Source organism: Nothoprocta perdicaria, unplaced genomic scaffold (genome assembly GCF_003342845.1).
Source record: "Nothoprocta perdicaria isolate Ctin4 unplaced genomic scaffold, notPer1 scaffold_350, whole genome shotgun sequence".
Classification (NCBI taxonomy): Eukaryota; Metazoa; Chordata; class Aves; order Tinamiformes; family Tinamidae; genus Nothoprocta; species Nothoprocta perdicaria.
The window spans coordinates 498,390-515,767 of record NW_020455589.1 but is presented as its reverse complement, the minus strand read 5'-3'; the positions used below and the strand labels follow the sequence as shown (position 1 = coordinate 515,767).

The 17,378-nt window shown below is 42.6% G+C and overlaps 1 protein-coding gene across 9 annotated transcripts in view; it reads left to right on the top strand.

Moving 5' to 3' along the window:
* PTPN5 (protein tyrosine phosphatase, non-receptor type 5) overlaps positions 1-17,378 on the top strand; it is a 65,416-nt gene that overhangs the window by 13,101 nt on the left and 34,937 nt on the right. For 3 of the 9 annotated variants that reach the window (XM_026044140.1, XM_026044137.1, XM_026044146.1), the window contains exons 3-5: positions 10,636-10,719; positions 14,843-14,930; positions 16,137-16,378. The exons of 1 other annotated variant lie outside the window; for it this stretch is intronic. The gene's annotated coding sequence lies outside the window, so the exon portion shown is untranslated. Of the gene's footprint in view, positions 1-9,546; positions 9,724-10,635; positions 10,751-14,842; positions 14,931-16,136; positions 16,379-17,378 lie in introns of those variants that run through there. 5 more of the 9 variants (XM_026044143.1, XM_026044144.1, XM_026044142.1 and 2 more) reach the window with 4 other exon arrangements.

Genomic DNA, 17,378 nt, shown 5'->3' with positions numbered 1-17,378 from the left:
CTAGACTTCAGTAGCTCACTAAATTAATTGCTAATTAACTTGAGATGGTTGATTATTGTGGATGCTTCCCACATATTTCTTACCATCACAGAATTTAAAGGCAGAGCTCTGCTAGATCAGACCAGGTCCTACCTAGTCTGAACACATGTGTGTCCAAAGCCTTCCCTTTCAGCCAGGGGAGGAGTGCAGACTGGCAGGGGATGTGGCAGCAGGCCCGGCATGCGAGACTGGGCACTGCCCAGGCTCCCATCGGAACTAGATGTGCGAGTTCTATCTACAACATCTAGCTGCTCCTCAGGCAGTAGCTTCTCTCAGCACAGCTAAGATAAGGAAATAGTCCTAGTAGACCTAARGAGCTCTCAAACCTCAGTGCAGAGCGAGGAGTAGTCCTGCCCATGCATCTGACCCTGTGCTCCAGCAACCTCCTGCCAGCAACCTCTCCTTGTCATTCCTGGCTCTCCCTGTTCAGCTTGGAGTGCAAATCCTTGACTAAATCTGTCGTCTAACCCCATATGAACTTTGAGTGACTTTCTCCCTCTTCATCTGACTGTTTCTTGCCTCTCAGCAGTCATGCTGCCACACTGAGTGTGCTCAGCAGATGTTGCACCAAAGCATTGCAGTTCTCAGGAATGCAAACTTTGTGTGCCTTGGATAGAGAGCAGCAGAGGCAAAGCCAGCCATATTGTCCCAGGCACTAAAAACACCAATCTGTGTTGTAAGTTTTGAACTGTTAAAATGGGCTGCCAGAAGGATGAGGTCTGTGTGACCCTGCCTGTCTCCTGTTGCAGTTTGGGCAAGACTGTTTTAAGATCTCTTTGCTTGAAACAGAAATTCAAGTTCTGCCTTCATTTTGGCCAAAGGTGGAGAAGTGGCCTTTCAAAGCAAACAGGTGGAGAACCCTCACTGCACTTAAGAGATGGAGAAGGGTCTRCATTTGGGTTGGTAGCAAAAACCAAACTAGTCTTTCATTCACTAAAAACTCCTTATTCTGAACAGTATTGCTAATAAGCATGTAATTAGGTCCCACCAAAAATGTCTGTAAGCAGCCTAAGTCTGAAAAGCCACCCCGGTCCTCTTGCAGGCTTGCCTAGCAGCATTCCGGACCTTGGGCTTCCCTTTGCCCCTAGCTGTTTCCTAGCAGCTTGTGGTTTGAATTGCCAAGACCTGGTTGTACTGCCTGATGAACACGCAGTGATGGTGTAAAAATACAGTAAGCTGATCATCCTGCTTGCCTGTAAAAGAAAGTAAAAGCAGTGTGCCAAGCAAATATGCGCATTAGATGACTAACCGAGCTCCCACACTGTCAGTGTAGGCAGGGAATATGCAAGGCAGCCACATATGTGTCGCAGAACCATACTGAGTGCTTTTTATTCTTAATGTTTGGTTTTGTTTTTAAATAGGAGTTCAGATCCTTGAGCAGGATGTTTATCTCTATGCACAGAAAACAATGTTGGTCATAGTTKTTAATATACGAACAAGTTCTTAAAACTGCCAGCTGATTATATCTATTGCAAGTGACATCAGAATTTCAAGCAATTGCTCTAAGTGTGGATAAGGAAAGCCTTGTGTAGCATATATAGTGATGTGAGMTTGCCATTAATTATTTAATCACTGGAATAACCTCTTTGTTTCTCCAGTGGAGGTGTTGGGGGAGATTTTTGCATATAACTGCCTTCCCTGAGGTTTAATCTGTGTGATAAAATGGGTGTGAGATTCTGACAAAGCTAAGCMCACTGTGAGGAAGGAACTGAATGTCATTTATCACTTACCCATGTAGGAAGAGCTGAGCTGAGTGCCCAGGAAGGCTCTGTAGGTCCCTGCAAGGGAGCCCCAATTCCACATGACATTGCAGCTAGCAGTGAGTGTCCATTGAGGGCGTTCCCCTTCTCTCTCCTGCAACCATGACTAATCTGCTCCCCAAAAGAAGCAGTCGCCCATCAATTTGGGGAGGGCCAGCAGCTCGGGTGCTGCGCGTGTAGGTGGATGTGATGCAAAGGAGGAGAGGGAGCAGGATGAAACCCGCCTCCTGCCGCAGTGTGAGGGTAGGTTAGCTTCAATGCAGCATGAAACTAACCTTCAGTGTTGGCTGTTTGGGTGGTAGTGCTGTTTAAATCTTTCTAGAGCTACTTAGGACCCACTGAACAAAGAACTCTGTATGCAAAGGTGAAAGATGGCCTTTTTCTGAGTCTTTAGAAATGTGGATTTTGGAAACCAAAGACTAAATTCTAAACCCCTAAGTTCTAGCTCTGTGTTATGACAGAGGTTATCAAATAATTCGGATCTCAGTTGTTCGAAGGTCTAGAACATCTCCAAGTCCATGACACTTTCACTGGTTCATCCCATAAGAATTTCTGCTTCAGAAAACAGAGTTCTGCTGTTGATAGAGAAACAGAGAACTTCAGACCCTTTCTAGGGCTSTGAGGCACTGGTGGAACCCGTCAATATCCCATCAGGACTGAGTAACTTTCCGTGTGATGACAAATTGGCTTCTGTGAGTTCAAGATCAGTAAGTAGTAAAGTCAGATTTCTGTCACAGAAATTGAGACCAAACCATGTTATCTAGACTAGTAAACAGTTATTTCCTCTGTCCCCATTTTATAAACCTATTGTTTCTTACCTGGTCTCTTGGAAAGTTAGTGTCTAGTCCCCTCATTCCTACACTTGTACCAGCAAAAATTGTTAATCTGCGAACCAGCAGTTAGAGGGAGTTGTGAATAATTGCAATGAATAGTCTGCATTTATATATATATATATATATTTGTGTGTGTGTATATATATATACACACAAACACATATTGGTCTGTTCTGCTGCCCTGCCAATGCCAGACTACCCAAATTATCATATATATATTTATATATAATTTTGTTTGTTTGGGCAGACTGTGCCAATGTTTCCCATGGGAAAAACAGTCTCATAACTTGAAAATGGTAATAGTTTGCTGGTAATGAGCACTGGATAGAGTCACTCCTGCTTCCATGAAGTACTCTGCTCGGGACTTGCTGCCAGAAGTTTTGCACTTGCTTTTGAGATTTGGGTGACACATCTCTGGGGGCTTCGCACAGAGCAAAATGAACTACCTTGAATTCTTCTCTAGCATGTAGCTTGATTTCACCGACACTTAGGCATATGGATAAGTGCTCTTCTGACTAGTTTAGTTGCTCATGTCAGTGTAACGAAGGACGTGAGCTTTCCAAACAAAGGACCTGTTTGTGCAGCTGTGTTGCCTCTCTTGCTTAAGGTGACTGGCAGTAAAAATTATTCTGCCTTCAAGGTTTTCCTCCTAGTCATGGGCACAGCAGTAATGATTCAGTGTATTTCATTTACATCTACTAAATTGGAATATTGTTTTCACATCAGTCTTGCACTGATGATAACTGCATGATAAAAGGCATTGGGGAATCAGGCTGTGTGCATATTCAGAGTCAGGATTGATGCCTAATTATTCTTGCTTTTGTGACATTTCCTTCTGAGGATTCACATGTTCTGAGATGGACAGAAAGATGGGAATATTTTAGGCAGGGGAATTGTAAATGGGCTTACTTCCTTAAGCGGTTGAAAATAACAAGTTTGCCTAAGCTACATGGTGGGGGAAAAGATGCAGGAGAGGAAGAAGATCTGACTGGAGAGGCAGTGCAGAGAAGGGAGCTGTATGTGGAATCTGGCAAGATCCCTGTGCTGAAGGCCAGCTGTSATAGTTGCAAGTAGCTTAGGAAAAAGGAACCCTTTCTTTCTAGAAGCTGCTTTAGACCTTATTTCTCCTTCCCAGGACGTCTTTGGAAATGCCACCATGTCAAGCTCTTTGCACAGCTGTGGATGTAAAACACATTTATAGCAGCCTTTGGATACTGTGGTGAACTACTGATGCTATGGGAGCCCAAGAACAGCAGCGGGGACTGCTTTTGCTCTTGCTGTCAACAGCTCAGTGTTTAAAAACTCAGGCACGTTGATCAAGTGTCACATGTGGAACTGCAGTAACCACATGTACGTGCCTTTAGTCCACTCCAGTAAAAGCGCTCAACATTTTCTGCTTGAATTTAAGCATGGGTGACCTCTGTTTACCGTGGGCTGGGAGGCTGCACAGTCAACTGCACTAGTGCTGAACTGGAGCCTTAGCCTTCTGTACTGGGGAGCCTGCTTGGAGAGCTGATCCCTTGGTGTCAAGACCAGGTAGTGCAAGACGAGCAATGTGGTCTGCCAGATAATTAAAGTCCCCCTGTGTCAGGACATATACAGACACACACATGTGGCTGCTTTGGAGTCAAAGGGTCTGCCAGAGGGACATTTTGATCTTTGCTTTTATGAGATTTCACTTCTTTTGTTTTTTTCTTAGGTTTCAACACTGGCTTCAGAAAAGTGTTCCCTTTTTCATTCCCTTCTCCCCATCTCAATTGGATTCAGCTTGGCCTAAAAATCATGTGTTTATGCACATAGCCTGCAGGTTGTTCATCAAAAAGATCTTTAATTCAGCAGTGAAAGAGATTTACTTTTTGTATGTGGGCAGTACAAAGGGAAGTTTTTCAAACTGAGTTTTGTTTTTATTGCAGAGTAAGGCGTGGGTAGTTCTGCCTGGCAGAAAAGCTTGCCCTGGGAAGACCTGATGTGGGAGGGGAGAAAGAAAAGACCGACAATCATTTGTTGTGTGACATCGAGATGGAATCGTTCCAACAAAAAAACTGCATTGAAGCTTTCCAGCCGGATGTGAGCTGAAGGTCATGGGCTTGCCTTGCTGTTCATGTAAGAGTGTCAGCATGGAGGTAGCGTGTCTGTAAAGCAGAGTGGAGGAAGAAAGGCTGCCTGCACAGGGTCTGCAGGACGCACGCTTGCTGGAAAGGTGTCTTGGTGTGGCCGGTGTGTGAGGYGCCTGAGCACACAGGTTTGGGCTCCGAAGACAAGGACGGTCAGGAAGTATTAGTGAGGGTAACCTGAGTGAAGGCTCAGGAGATGGTTTATGAATTGCRAATCAGGATCTTTAAAGTAAACCAAGAGTGTCTGCTGCAGTAAATACTTGAAGCAGAGTTATTACCCAGGCATTCTTGTGAAACTAGACTGACCTTTGCTTCAAGCCTGGCTATGCAAAGGATCTGATTCTGCTCACTTGTCATTAACATGCTGATGAACTCCAGCATGCAGAAAATACTATCTTAACTGTGGCCAAAAATTTGCAGTGTTTTAAAGCCAAAGCTGAGCAATTGGTGAAACATGCAAAGATAATATCATCAGTTTCATTGCAGGACATGTGGACTAAAATGACCAATATCTAATGCTTTGCCTGGTTCTGGGTAAGTCAGAAGGCAAATACTGAACCAGAGTTTGTTTCCCAAGACAGAACAGTGCCTTGGAAACTGTTGCAAGYTGTTGGCATTGGTCAGGGAGAAGGCTGGATGAACAATGGAATGACAGGCTAGATTAGAAGCTGTCATTTTAAGTAACTAGAAGGACATCTGTTTTGCAGAACTGTCTCATGGTAGGTTTCTCCTGCACTTGCATCCAACATAGCATCCAGCAGAAAGTGCACAGGCTAAAATTAATAGGCTGGTAGTTTCAAAACTAGAAAAAGTTTTGCTGTCTCTGTGTGGTGTAGCCGTTAATTGCTGTGATGTGGGTGGAAAATAAAATGCAGATCAGGGTCACAGAGTCATGGAGATCAGCAAAATGAAACATTATTTTTAAATATGCTTGGGTTAGGTGAAGAGTTTTGAAGTTAAGATCTTTCAGCAAGAGCTTTGTAAAAGCAAGTTTATTTTGCTGAATGAACACAAACTAAATGTCATGTAAAATGAAGCTGCTGAAAATCTAATTCTGTCCCTGAACAGCAACTGAGAGTCAAAGAGGATGGAAACYGTGCAGCTTTCAGTGCAACGGTACCTGGTTTGCACCCACAGGGACCTGGATTTCAACAAAGAATTAAACTAAAAATCAGTCTGTTGCCTTTTTGACAAATATCAGTTTGGTAAATTATTATGTGCTGGTTTTCAGTTTTACTGTCCTTATTGTTTCRGTACAACTCTTTCTGGGGATTATATAGGGAAGTTTGCCTTCAAGGAACTTTAAGGAGTATGTGGGCTATCTGTAGCCTGTGAGTGTAGTTTTTTGCTTGCTGTGTGCCAGACTGTAATTYTTGATTCAGTTGGTGCTGCCTTTCCCAAATAACCCTAATGACTTTGAGGAGATTTCTTGCCTGAGTAAGAGTGCAGAGGGGAGTAAGGAAGCATCAGGCTGGTCCTATATAATTTCTACTGATTCTGTTCCAGAGGTAAAATGCAGGAATATACTGTCTGTGGAAAGAGTGCTGTTCTGGGAATATAGTGAAAGGAAGAGGAGATATTTTTGTTGCTTGGTGGCTTGACAAATGCAAGTTTAGAGGCCGTTCTCTTAAAACGGAGCTTTTGTTATGTGGATGTTCTGTGATTTCATTGTAGTATTTATAAACAGTAGTCAGCACTTCTAATGAATGCTTGATTCAGCAAGAGCTTTGTGCCTGCATAGTGTTTATATAGTAACATCAGTGGAGTTTGGCTAACCATATGCAAGCATATGGTTATGCAAGACAAACAGAACCATGAAAAAGCCACCCCAACTTCAGCATGAATTAAGCAACGTGTTCTAATGCATGGTTGGTTTGCTTCTGGTCCTATTGCAATTCATGAAGATGTGACATTAAAAGCACACTAGATAATAGTGAGGAAAATAGCAATTGCAACAGTGTTGAGGGCCTAAAGAAGTATAACCATGGCTGTCAAGTTGACCTTGGGCCAGCGGGTAAATAACGTGGGTCATGTGCATTTACTGTGTGTTACGTGGGCCAGTACCCATAGCAAAACTTTGCCAATAACTTAAAGCAAAAGCAATGACTTGGAAGATGGTTTTTGAAAGACTTTTTGTGTAGCATATTTTTGTGAGGGGCTGGACAAGTTGCCAGGCATATGTATAAATATATGTATTTTTTAATTCTTATACCTGGCCTTTACACAATTTGATGGGTGTTTGATGGGTAGCAAGTTGATTGATTTGACTGTCTTGTTTCTTTGTGTCCTGTATAGCAAAAGGTTTTCTTGCATCCTACCAGAAGTACAGCTCTGAATAAGTGGTATTTGCAAGCTGCAGAGAATTAACAGCTGTTTAGGCTGTTGCTCTTCCTGCCAGTTTCCATTATCCTAGCATAAGAGCAGCAGTAGTAAGGGTAACTTTTTGTGTGACACCAAAAGTATTCGTCTGTGAATCCTACTTTTGCAAGTTGGGATTTCCAGACAGGCATAAAGAAATTAATTACTTTTTTTCCCCCRTATAGTTCCAATGGAAGTGACTTTTGAGTCATCCTGCATGATGATATAGATGAATCTGCTTGTTAAGATGTTCTGAGTCTCTCGTCACTGCATGATAGGTCACAGTGCAAAGATGCCAGTTTGTCATGTCACAGTAACCCCGTGAAGAGAACAAGAAATAGGACAGGAGATAGGCAAGATGAGTGAGCAACTTCAGCAAGCTGCTTTGGGTAACACCTCTGGAGAGGGCTGTGATGCTGCCTGGCGAAGCCTGCGGTTTGGTACTGGTGGAGTTCAGCAGCTTCTGCTGYTGTGTTTTGCTGCAGAGAATCTGGTGATCTTCAAATTAACAGTCCAAGTAGCAAAATGYAGTGTGTAGATGGATTGGTTGAGCACCTTCAAAGCTCCAGCTCACTATTTGGAGTCAGCAGCCACAGTACCTGAACTGCTCTGCTGTTGCTTCCCTAGCATCCTTCCTAGATTGCCGTGGGGATACTACTGTTTGCCTCCAGGAGCTTTCTACCCTGACTCTGTCTTTCCCAGGCACCTTTTGCTTCCCATTTCAGTGGTGGTATGGGTTTTTGTTGTGTTTATTTTATTTTCAAAATGATGAAGAGATCAAGCTGCCTTTTCATTTGATTAATGTTGTGTCTGCAGCGGGAAAAAAAGATCACGTTGACTGGAAAGTGGAATGCGTTTGAGTTTGGCTCGTATGTTCATTTGATCATACTAGTTATTTGCTTTGTTTTCATTCTTTGGGCCCTAACAAAATGCTTGGAAACGTTAAAGAATCACCCAGAATTGTGACCTTATCTTAACAGAGCAGTAAAACATGCTTAGCAGGGTATGTCCCAGGAGGGCTGGCAAAAGTAGGCAGTTACATTTCAAAGGCTGATCAGATTCCATTTTAATACAAAGTTCTTGGCAATCCCTAGTGATATTGCAATCCTAAGACCCTACAGTAAAGACCCTACAGTACAGTAGTAGCAGAAAAAAACCCCTACAGTATCTCAGCACAACACTATGTAGATTATGTTCATGGATGCTCATTTAAAGGAGGCAAAAAAAGTACTGTAGCAGCATTATGAAAAGAATACAAATCCCAGTCTCAAACACTGTGTGACACTATCTGAATATGTTTCAGCTTGAAACTTGAAAAGACTCCCCATTTTTAAGATGCTTTTGAAAGTTGAACTTTGTTTCATCTTCTGCAAAAAGGTTCCAGCATCAGCAGACGAGGGCTCTGTCTGGTTGGACTGGGGCTTTTGAACATGTTCCTACACACTGGGAAAATCTGACCTTTKGATTTTGTAAATTATTTGGGGGAGTGGTATCCAGCTTGGTGTTTCCTTGTAGAAAAATGAATTGAAATGAATGACCGGTTTATGCAGCTTTAGCCTTTGACAGTTTCCGTGCAGAGCTCAGAGTGACAGCTGGGGACGATAGCCACAGAAAAGTTCAACTAGATCCTCTGCCTCAGAGTTTCCAGCAAGCGATTTGAGAGGAGAGAGAGTGAGGACCCAACCTAACTCTGAGGTTACTTAATCCTCCAGAGGAAGGAAGTTTTCCTATTACTGCTCTCCCTACATATGCTGCCTTGTTTGATTTGAGCTGCTGCCAGCTGCTGTTTTTAGTCTCCAGTCAGTCCTTCTGCCAGGCTTTCACTCTCCCCGTCTTGTGCGCTTTTCTTCACTAGACTTATATTCTTTTTTCTTCATCTCTTCTGTCATCTCACTTGCTCTTGTTTCCGTTATTCTGAAATGGATATTCTCAAATGGATTCTCGCTCCTTATTTTGTCACTCTCTTTGGCCTTGTTTTATCTTCTCCTTTCCCTTTTTGTTGCTCCTAGTCCTTTTTCTTTTTTTCTAGCTTGATTTCAATTCTCCCTGTTATCTGAGTGGTTCTGTAAGACTTGGCTAAATGTCATAGAACAAGTCTTGATTTTTAGAAGTCAGAATAGAAAAGGGCCTCTTTCAGGGCTGTGGGATCCAAAACAGTGCAATAGTTTTTGATCAGGCTCATTGGTGCCTACCAAATTTTGTGCATACCTCAGGGTCACTGGCTTAGTAGACTGCCTACCTGATTAATTAGTGGAGAAACTATTCATGTAACTGCATGTTGAAATAAGCTGAAAATCAGCCTGTTAAAAATGCTGGGGATTTTGGAGAATAGAGTTTTGCCTACAGGTGACTGCTCCCAACAGTTTTCTATAAATTGTTTTTTTGTTTGTTTTTAGCTGAAGCTAACCACCCGTGGGAACTCTGATGTCCCATGTCATGAAGAGCATCATTCTTGCCATCAGTTTACTACATTGGGTTCCTCCAATTCCTTTGGCAAAATGGCTGCAGTTCTCTCATGCTGACAAGCCCTGTGCCCCTCTAGTTGGACTATCCAACCACTTGAAATTTCCTGCCTTCCATGTGCCTGCTGAGGGCATCTTTGCATCTAGCTGAGAAAATGTAAGAAACGGGAAATTTTCATGAGAGAGGTTATTTCAGTTAGTAATTCATTAGGAAGATGGTGGGAGGGATATCCTAGCACCCAGAATTGGAGGTTTTAGTGACGTAGCGTCTTTATTGTATCACAGTTTTATCTCAAGAATTGGGAATTTGAGGCTTGCTTTATCTTTGTGCTGCTGCTTATCTCCTCCCACTCATAATCTCTGATCACTGTTCACCTGGATCTATTCTGCCGGTTCCCAGGGAGAAGTCCTTAAAGGAGACAAGGAGGACCTGTACATGTTGCCAAGCTAGCAAAGCAGGGAGAGCAGTATTTTAGGTATTGATTATACCTAGTGCCATGAGCTGTGCCAAATGGTCCAAATGCAGCAAGGAGCTCTCTCCCAAGCCTGCTGCATTAGAGGAGCTSGCAAAGCAGGGGGGCTTATGGCATGGCCTTCCCTGGTAGAGCTCCAGCGAAGGTTTGGTTGGATGTCTGCATGTAGGAGTTGTACATGGCACAATGCGCCTTGCAGCGAAGACCTGGCTGCCTTGTGAACATAGCCAGAGCTGAGAGGGCTGTTGACAGAGAGAACAGGAAGRGAAATCTGCCTTGAGGAATATGGGAGTGCTGAAAGGGCTTCTAAGGAGCTTCACCTGCGGAGCTCCTAGAGATTTACTGGAGAAAGGGGGGGATCTGGCATTGTGCTAGGAGGGTTTTGTGGGGGTAGGAGTTGAGTAAATACTGCCACGTTTGACTTGCCTGTTTTTTGGAGGGGGTGCAGTTTGGCTTGAGCAAGTAGCATTCCATGTTTTCAGCCATATCTATCAAAATCCTTTAAAAATCTARCTAGCATATGGTTTACCTGTGGTTATTTCCCATGCTTTCTTTGTATGTAAGACACTGACATTGTAATTTCTTTGATCCTCTAGTTGATTGGATTCATCTACTTGCTCTGGGAGATGCAACACAATAGACTGAGCGTTCTCATGTGCATTGCCACTGCAGCCTTCCAGGTGGTATCTACGTCTTAGGAGCTCTGCTCAGGTTTTGCACTATGCTGTACACTATATTCTGTGTAATTTCAACCCTGAAACTGTGCCCACCACTGCTACATGTGTTGGTGCTGGGTGGTTGGGCTGTTCTCACCACAGGATCCGAATGCCTCTTTGCCGAAGTCTGTTTGCTCCTTGCTTGCTGCACCCCATGCTGTGGGAACAAGCTGCCTGCCTGTTCCCGTGCTGCTCTTGTACTCTGCACCCACCCCGAAGTGTGAATGCTTGTCAGGTGTCCTTAATAACATGAATCTGGCACTGCTTTATTTCCAGCTTGGCTGCTTAGCTCAAAGAATGTGTTATTTGAAAAAGAAAGCAATTTCACCTGAAAGTAAATGGCCAAATGGAATTTTACTTAGTCCTCACAATAGAGGCCATTTACTGCTGCTGATTGCCATCATGGCATACTTGGAAGTGAGAACAAACATACTGCACCCCTTCAATACACACAGGCCTTTTTTCCCCAACAGTTTTATTCATTAAGCATATGTTCAAAGACTAAACCTCTCCACTTTTTAAATAGAACCCTTTTTAACTGCTTTTTTGTAGATACAGTACCACAGTGTTATGAAAAACCCATTAATGTTCCAGATTTAATTAACTAAAATATTCTATTAAAGCTCCATTCTGCTGCAGCACTTGTATGACAATAGGCAGATAAATACCCAATGGGATTTATTGATGATTGACCCTCAAGTGACTGGTGGGTTGCTTTGCTAAGTCTCTTACAGTCTGAATACCTTTGACTCCCTTTTAGGAATGACCTGTAGGAAAGGCCTTTTACCTCCAAGCTGAGAAGYGATGGTGAGGGGGTTAGACTGGCAGGCCTGATCTTTTCTGCATAGGCTCCTGCTCAACTCGGTACCAAGTTCGTCTAACCAATCTGACAGACTTTAAGGAAGAGGGATGRCACTCCTGAAAGGCTCTTAAATGCCTTCTGTCTTCTCTGCCTTCTGTGGAAGCTAAAGATAAATATAGAGATCTCTTCAGAGTAGGTAATTCCTCTTTCTGGGGGGCTCCCTAGATGGTGGGGGGCTCCCTAGAGCTGCCAAGTTCTGCATCTCCTTTACTGGAGATATAAAGAGCATGTATCCCTTTCCATGGCACATGATGCCTGTGCAACAGCTTTTAGGTGAAGCTTTCTTTGCTCATGCTTTTCTGTGCGCTACTAAAGTACTGTCTCTCCTTTTGAAGAGATGTGTGACTTACACCCATCTCTTAGTAGTGTGATGCTACAGCCTTTCAGCTTTTAAGGTTCTTTCATGATCTGTAGAGATGAAAGATCAGTATGTGGAGTGGAGTGTAGCATTAGGTCTTATTTTTCTGGGGAAATCCTGRTATTTCATCTTTTGTGTCTCTGGCACATTGGAAATAGATTGCAGTGCTTCTGCTAAGTGTAGACATGGCAGAACATAACAAACAAGGCAGAGCTATGCATTTTGATTATGGTCTTCATAACATAATTAATAACTATCTTCTGTCAAAAGGACAAGTGTGGGATGCATATACTTGTCCTTGAGATGCCAAACTAAAAGATCTTTTAGTTTGGCATCTGCTGAGASGTTGGAGGTAGGGCTGGTTTGATAGTTACACATTTGTCCTTAGAAGCTAAGAAAGAGATTTCCAAGATTCCTTTGCATGAGTCCAAGTTGTCCTTGTAGAAGTCAAATTTATACCTCAGTGTGGAAGATGGTATGAGGGTTTTAACATTTCCCAATATTGCAGATGGAGCGTTAAGCATAGCACAGCAGGAATATAGCTTAAAAGAAAAAAATGCTGCTTCTCGTTGACATGTTSGTTACCCACACCCCATAAGTAGCATTTGATTCTGTTTACTTCAAAGTCTATTAAACGAGTGCTGAATTTTATAGGAAGTGAGCAATACTTTAATGTGGGAGCAAAACAGCAGGACAGCCAGGAGTCCATCAGAATATGATTTGCTCTATTTGCAATGGCCTGAGTTATAGGTATTATGAAATAAGTTGCTCATGAAAAGGAAGAAATGCTTTAATTGAGGTGTGGAAAAAAGACAAAAATATTTTTTCAACAGCCTCAATTCATAGATGAGATGGTGAAATGAATCACCATCGTTTCATCCTCAGAAGAGGAAATATCGTGAGACCGTTATACCTGCAGCAAGGGAGGTTTTAACAGTGTCCATCCTTGGCAGCTCTGGGTCCCACAGACTCAGAAGACCTGCCAGCTGATAGGAGATGATGTTGCAGTCCTCTCTGGGATGGCTCGGATGCGAGGTATCTAAGAGCATTTCCACGGTGTTTGCTGGAGGACAATACAAAATCCCCAGATTAGCTCAGACCAAGCTGTCCCTGGAACTGTTGCAGGACCCCAAAAATGTATCTTCTCACTCTTTACCCTCTGCCTTGCAGCCCTGCTGGTTAATGCCAGCTCTTGCTAAGTTTATAGCAAAATGAGTCTGTGTGGTATTAGGTACAGTCACCTTCTCAGGTGAACCAGAGTCTTGGGATGCAGAAATCCACTGAGTTGGACTCTCTGGATTATTTTGCAGAGAGCAGATTTTTGACTGCAGACAGGAGATGCAAAATCCTTGCAGAAAATTTGCAAAGCTCCTCATTATCCTGTAAGACAAGGTGTGCTCTTTTCTTTCCATCTCACCTTCTCTAACAGATGTGTAATAGCTTGCATGTGTCTGTTTATCTAGCCATAACATTCCCTTGTACCTAATTCYGCCTCAGGAAAGAGAGTGGGAAGACACTGTTAGGTTTCTTGGTGCTCTACTTATAGCAGTGTGGCTGCACTGAAGAGCACAGGTAGGACAGGAAGCCTCACAGACCGGACACAAGTAAACAACAGGGACTATTATCTTCCTGTRGATGCAGCATTCACATTTTGTGCTATTATGTGGATGGTTGGAGAGGAGAGAAAGCTGTTGACACCTTTATACATGTCAGGCTTCAACCTCTGTGTGTCCCTAAGATGYAGGGGCTGCTGGTAAGGAGGTAGCAGAACAGTGAGCTGGAAGCAACGGCACTTAGTTGTCCAGGCTGTGCATTTGTGTCTGTAATGGAGCTTCCCAAGGTGGAAATAGGACATTGTAGCATAGGAGTGATATTGAGTAATATTGACTCTTATTTCTAGCTGTTTACTCCTTTATCCATCCATTTGCTTATTCTGGAGCCTAAATGACAGTATCTGAATGATAGCTCTGCTTGTGGAGTCAGTGAAGATGTGTAAATACGGTCTTGTAAATCCATGAAAGAAAATGAAATGTTTATGCTTGTGATAGTAACCTTAAGGTGTGTGTCACGTGTGTGGCTGGAGATGATCAGTTTGACTGGTCTTAATATGACCTTGCTTTGCTCAGGAAAAAATGTCTTTGGAATGCAGGCTGAATGTGATGGTGCCTTACTTGGTGCTTTTGCTGAAGGCTTCAGGGTGTGAGATTTTAGCCACTTCGTAAAGCAGGTTCCGCTCAAGTGAATGACATCAGAGTGTTCATGTCTGAAACTGGCAGCAGGCCAGCGTCTCACCCATCTGCTTCAAAGCCCAAACCCTTATATCCCTAGAGCAAAGAGCAGATTTAAAACCTACAGGACACCAGGCTCAAGAGAAGTTGCTCAAGAGAAGAAGAAGAGAACTAAGTTGCTCAAGAGAAATAAGAAATACATACAAATGGGATTGATATYAGAGCTGCAGAAGCTCATTTATGAGAAGAGATTTTGGGTTTTATAAAGCAATAACAGTGTGCTAACCAACAGCAGCATTATGAATACAACATATTTTCAAAAATGCATAAAACCCTAATGCAAGTAATTCTTTTAAGTTACTATAGCTGTTTTTGTTGTTGTTGTTTATGCATTAGACACTCTTAAACATATCTTCTAATTAAAGCTTAGAGGCACAAAAATGGTGATTTGGGGGCGAGTGTTGGTCATCTTGTGTCACAAATATATCAACCCTATATATCTAAATCTGCATGTTTGTTGCATTGCTGGCAGTTTTCAGTGGCTGTTTTGTCTGTCCAAGGCTAAATCAAGAGTGAAACTCTAGCTCTCTATTTTAAGCTATGGAATTATAGAGTTGTTCTGTGGGTTTCCATTTTCAGTATTAAAGGGAGTTGGGAAGCYGGGAATGATGTTGGACAACGAACTCAGTTGAAAGCCACCTGTACTGTCTTCCTATGGAAACTAAAGGTACCCCCAAATATTCCCAGGCACTTAAAAACATTCTCTGAAGAAGGGAAAAGAAAAGAGAGAGAGAAATGTATTCTTCAAAACAAAAAAGGGCTGCAGTTAATTGTTAGGCAGTAATCAGAAAGCCCTTCTGCAAAGGGTTTGTGAGGAAATGAGGGAAGAGCCTCCTATCAAAACAAAAGCCTTTGAATACAGGCCTGATTGAGAGATGGCAAATGCTAATTATGTGTGGGTGTGATGGAGGTTAATATTCACCGCCTCTGCCTACCAAGGGTCTGTGTTCGCTCGTTAAGAGCTGTAATTTGACCCCATATTTAATACTTTAATTGTCTCAAAGCAAAGACTCTGTCCTAGTGTCCCAGGCTGCCACGAGAAATAACATGCCCCCTGACTTGATGTGTTTCTTAGTTGAAAAAGGACAGTGCTTAACACGGTCTTGTGCTTAAAACCTGTGAGCTTTAATAGAGCTGTTAAGAATTTATTTAATAATGGGAGTACYGTTTACATGTGCACAAGGGCATAACTGTACTTGACCTGGAAATTAAGAATAACTCCCTCTCAGTAGAGGCTTAGAAGTTTGTAAGCAGTATTGGGAGAATCAGACCTCAGCAGATGGTATAGTAACTATCCCTAGGGTTGTTTTCTGTGACAACCTTTCTGCTGGTGATGACTCCTAGCCTTTCTCCTTTTGTGGAAATAGGAGCCCTATCTTTTTAGAGCAAAAAGCCAGAGTTTGTTTTTTCTCACTCCCATGTAAGCAGGGCCTATACCTCAGCTTGGGTAGTATCAGACAATCCTATTCTGGACTGTTTAGCCCTTTCAGCTCTCATGTTGCATAGGAATCATGACAGGCTAGAGGTCTGGTGAAATAAGTTACTTCCTCTTACTAGATAGACTGGGGATATTAAACATCCGAAAGTGCTGTGTACGATTCCAGGTCTGGGAGGAGTAGGATATTGAGCATCTGGGTTCTCCTGAGAAGGAAGAGATCGGTAGCAGCTCAGAGGAAGCCTTGAGTTCTCACCCTTCAGTCAGTTTGTTGTGGCAGACTGCATCTTTCCTGCTGCGGTGCTAGAACATAAAACTGCCTTCCAAAGTCTATTGATTACTTGGAACAAAAAAAAAAAAAAAAAAAAGGGAAGCAGGGAAATTTGGGAAGGCTTTGAGTTCTGTTTTTCACTTTCCCGTATTTCTTTTCCCTTCCAGATAACCGAATTTTGTCATGAAGTCTCTTCTGGGCAACAGAATTATGATTGCCTTTAGGGGGAAAAAATATAAAACTGGAAAACTGGAAATATGGAAGCCCTATCAATAGAGTATCACTGAAACCTCAGATCAAACCCCAACTCAGACTGACTTTTGTCTCTGCATTTGAGGCCTGTAGAGAGCAAGCACATTTCCAAGTGAGCAAACTACTCCATGAGAATTATTGAGAAGCCAGATACAAGGTTAGTGAAAAACAGACCCTTTCCCACAAGAGAAAAAACAGATTCTGTTTTTGAAGTACTAATTAGGCTTAATAACACAAAATCCTTATCTACAAAGCCCTAATTTTTCTACTGGATGCAAATAGTAGCAGTAAGCGAAGAATTRCTCTAAAAATTCAGCACAGTTGTCCTGGTTCCATCTGAAAGTCAGCTTAGCAAGCGCAGAAACTAATCAACTAAAACTAGGGACCTTGTTTTCCGTAAGTGATAAATGGTGTTCTCCAGAAACCCAAATAAAGGAGAGAAAGAAAGAAAAAAACTTGATGATTTAGTGAATCATATGTTTATTTTGAACTTAGTGTGTGTAAAATATCTTGAATGAAAAGAAACCAAAACATGACCAGAGGCTTGCTGGTAAGTGCTCCACATTCCAAGTTGGTTCTGCCAGCTCAGACTTCTGAACRAGTGGAAGAGGAACAACCTAAGCAGCAAGGGAGATTTCAAGCTGTTAGCCTTATGTTATGTAAGCTGCTACCTGCTTTTAGGAGAATTTGAGAACTTATTAAATTAAGGTTCTTGTTTTTTCACATGGCTGCTGTTCTCTGTCCAACCTAACTTATTAGGCAGCTGTGATATCAATAATCATGATAAGCATCTGTACCAGCACTGATAGTGGGATGTGGGTCCATTTTTTACTTTGTGGTTTAGCAGACAGGTAATAGAAGACTGGTTCTTGTTATATTTGGTTATCATGAGAGCTGCAAGTAGCTAAGATTGTCTTCATCTTTTCCATATTCTTCTGTCTGAAAGAAGAGTGAGGTTTGGACATCTTCCACTTCTGGCCTCAGCAATCAAAGGTCTGTCCAGATGGCAGTGACGCTTGTCACTGGGCCACTTTCCTTTGGCAGCCAGGCACTTACTGCATGGTGTCTTTTGGAGCAGTAAAATATCCTGGCATCCAGAAAATTCACCTAACCCAGAGAAAAGAGGGAAAACCCAAGGCTTTGCCTGAAGCTGGAAG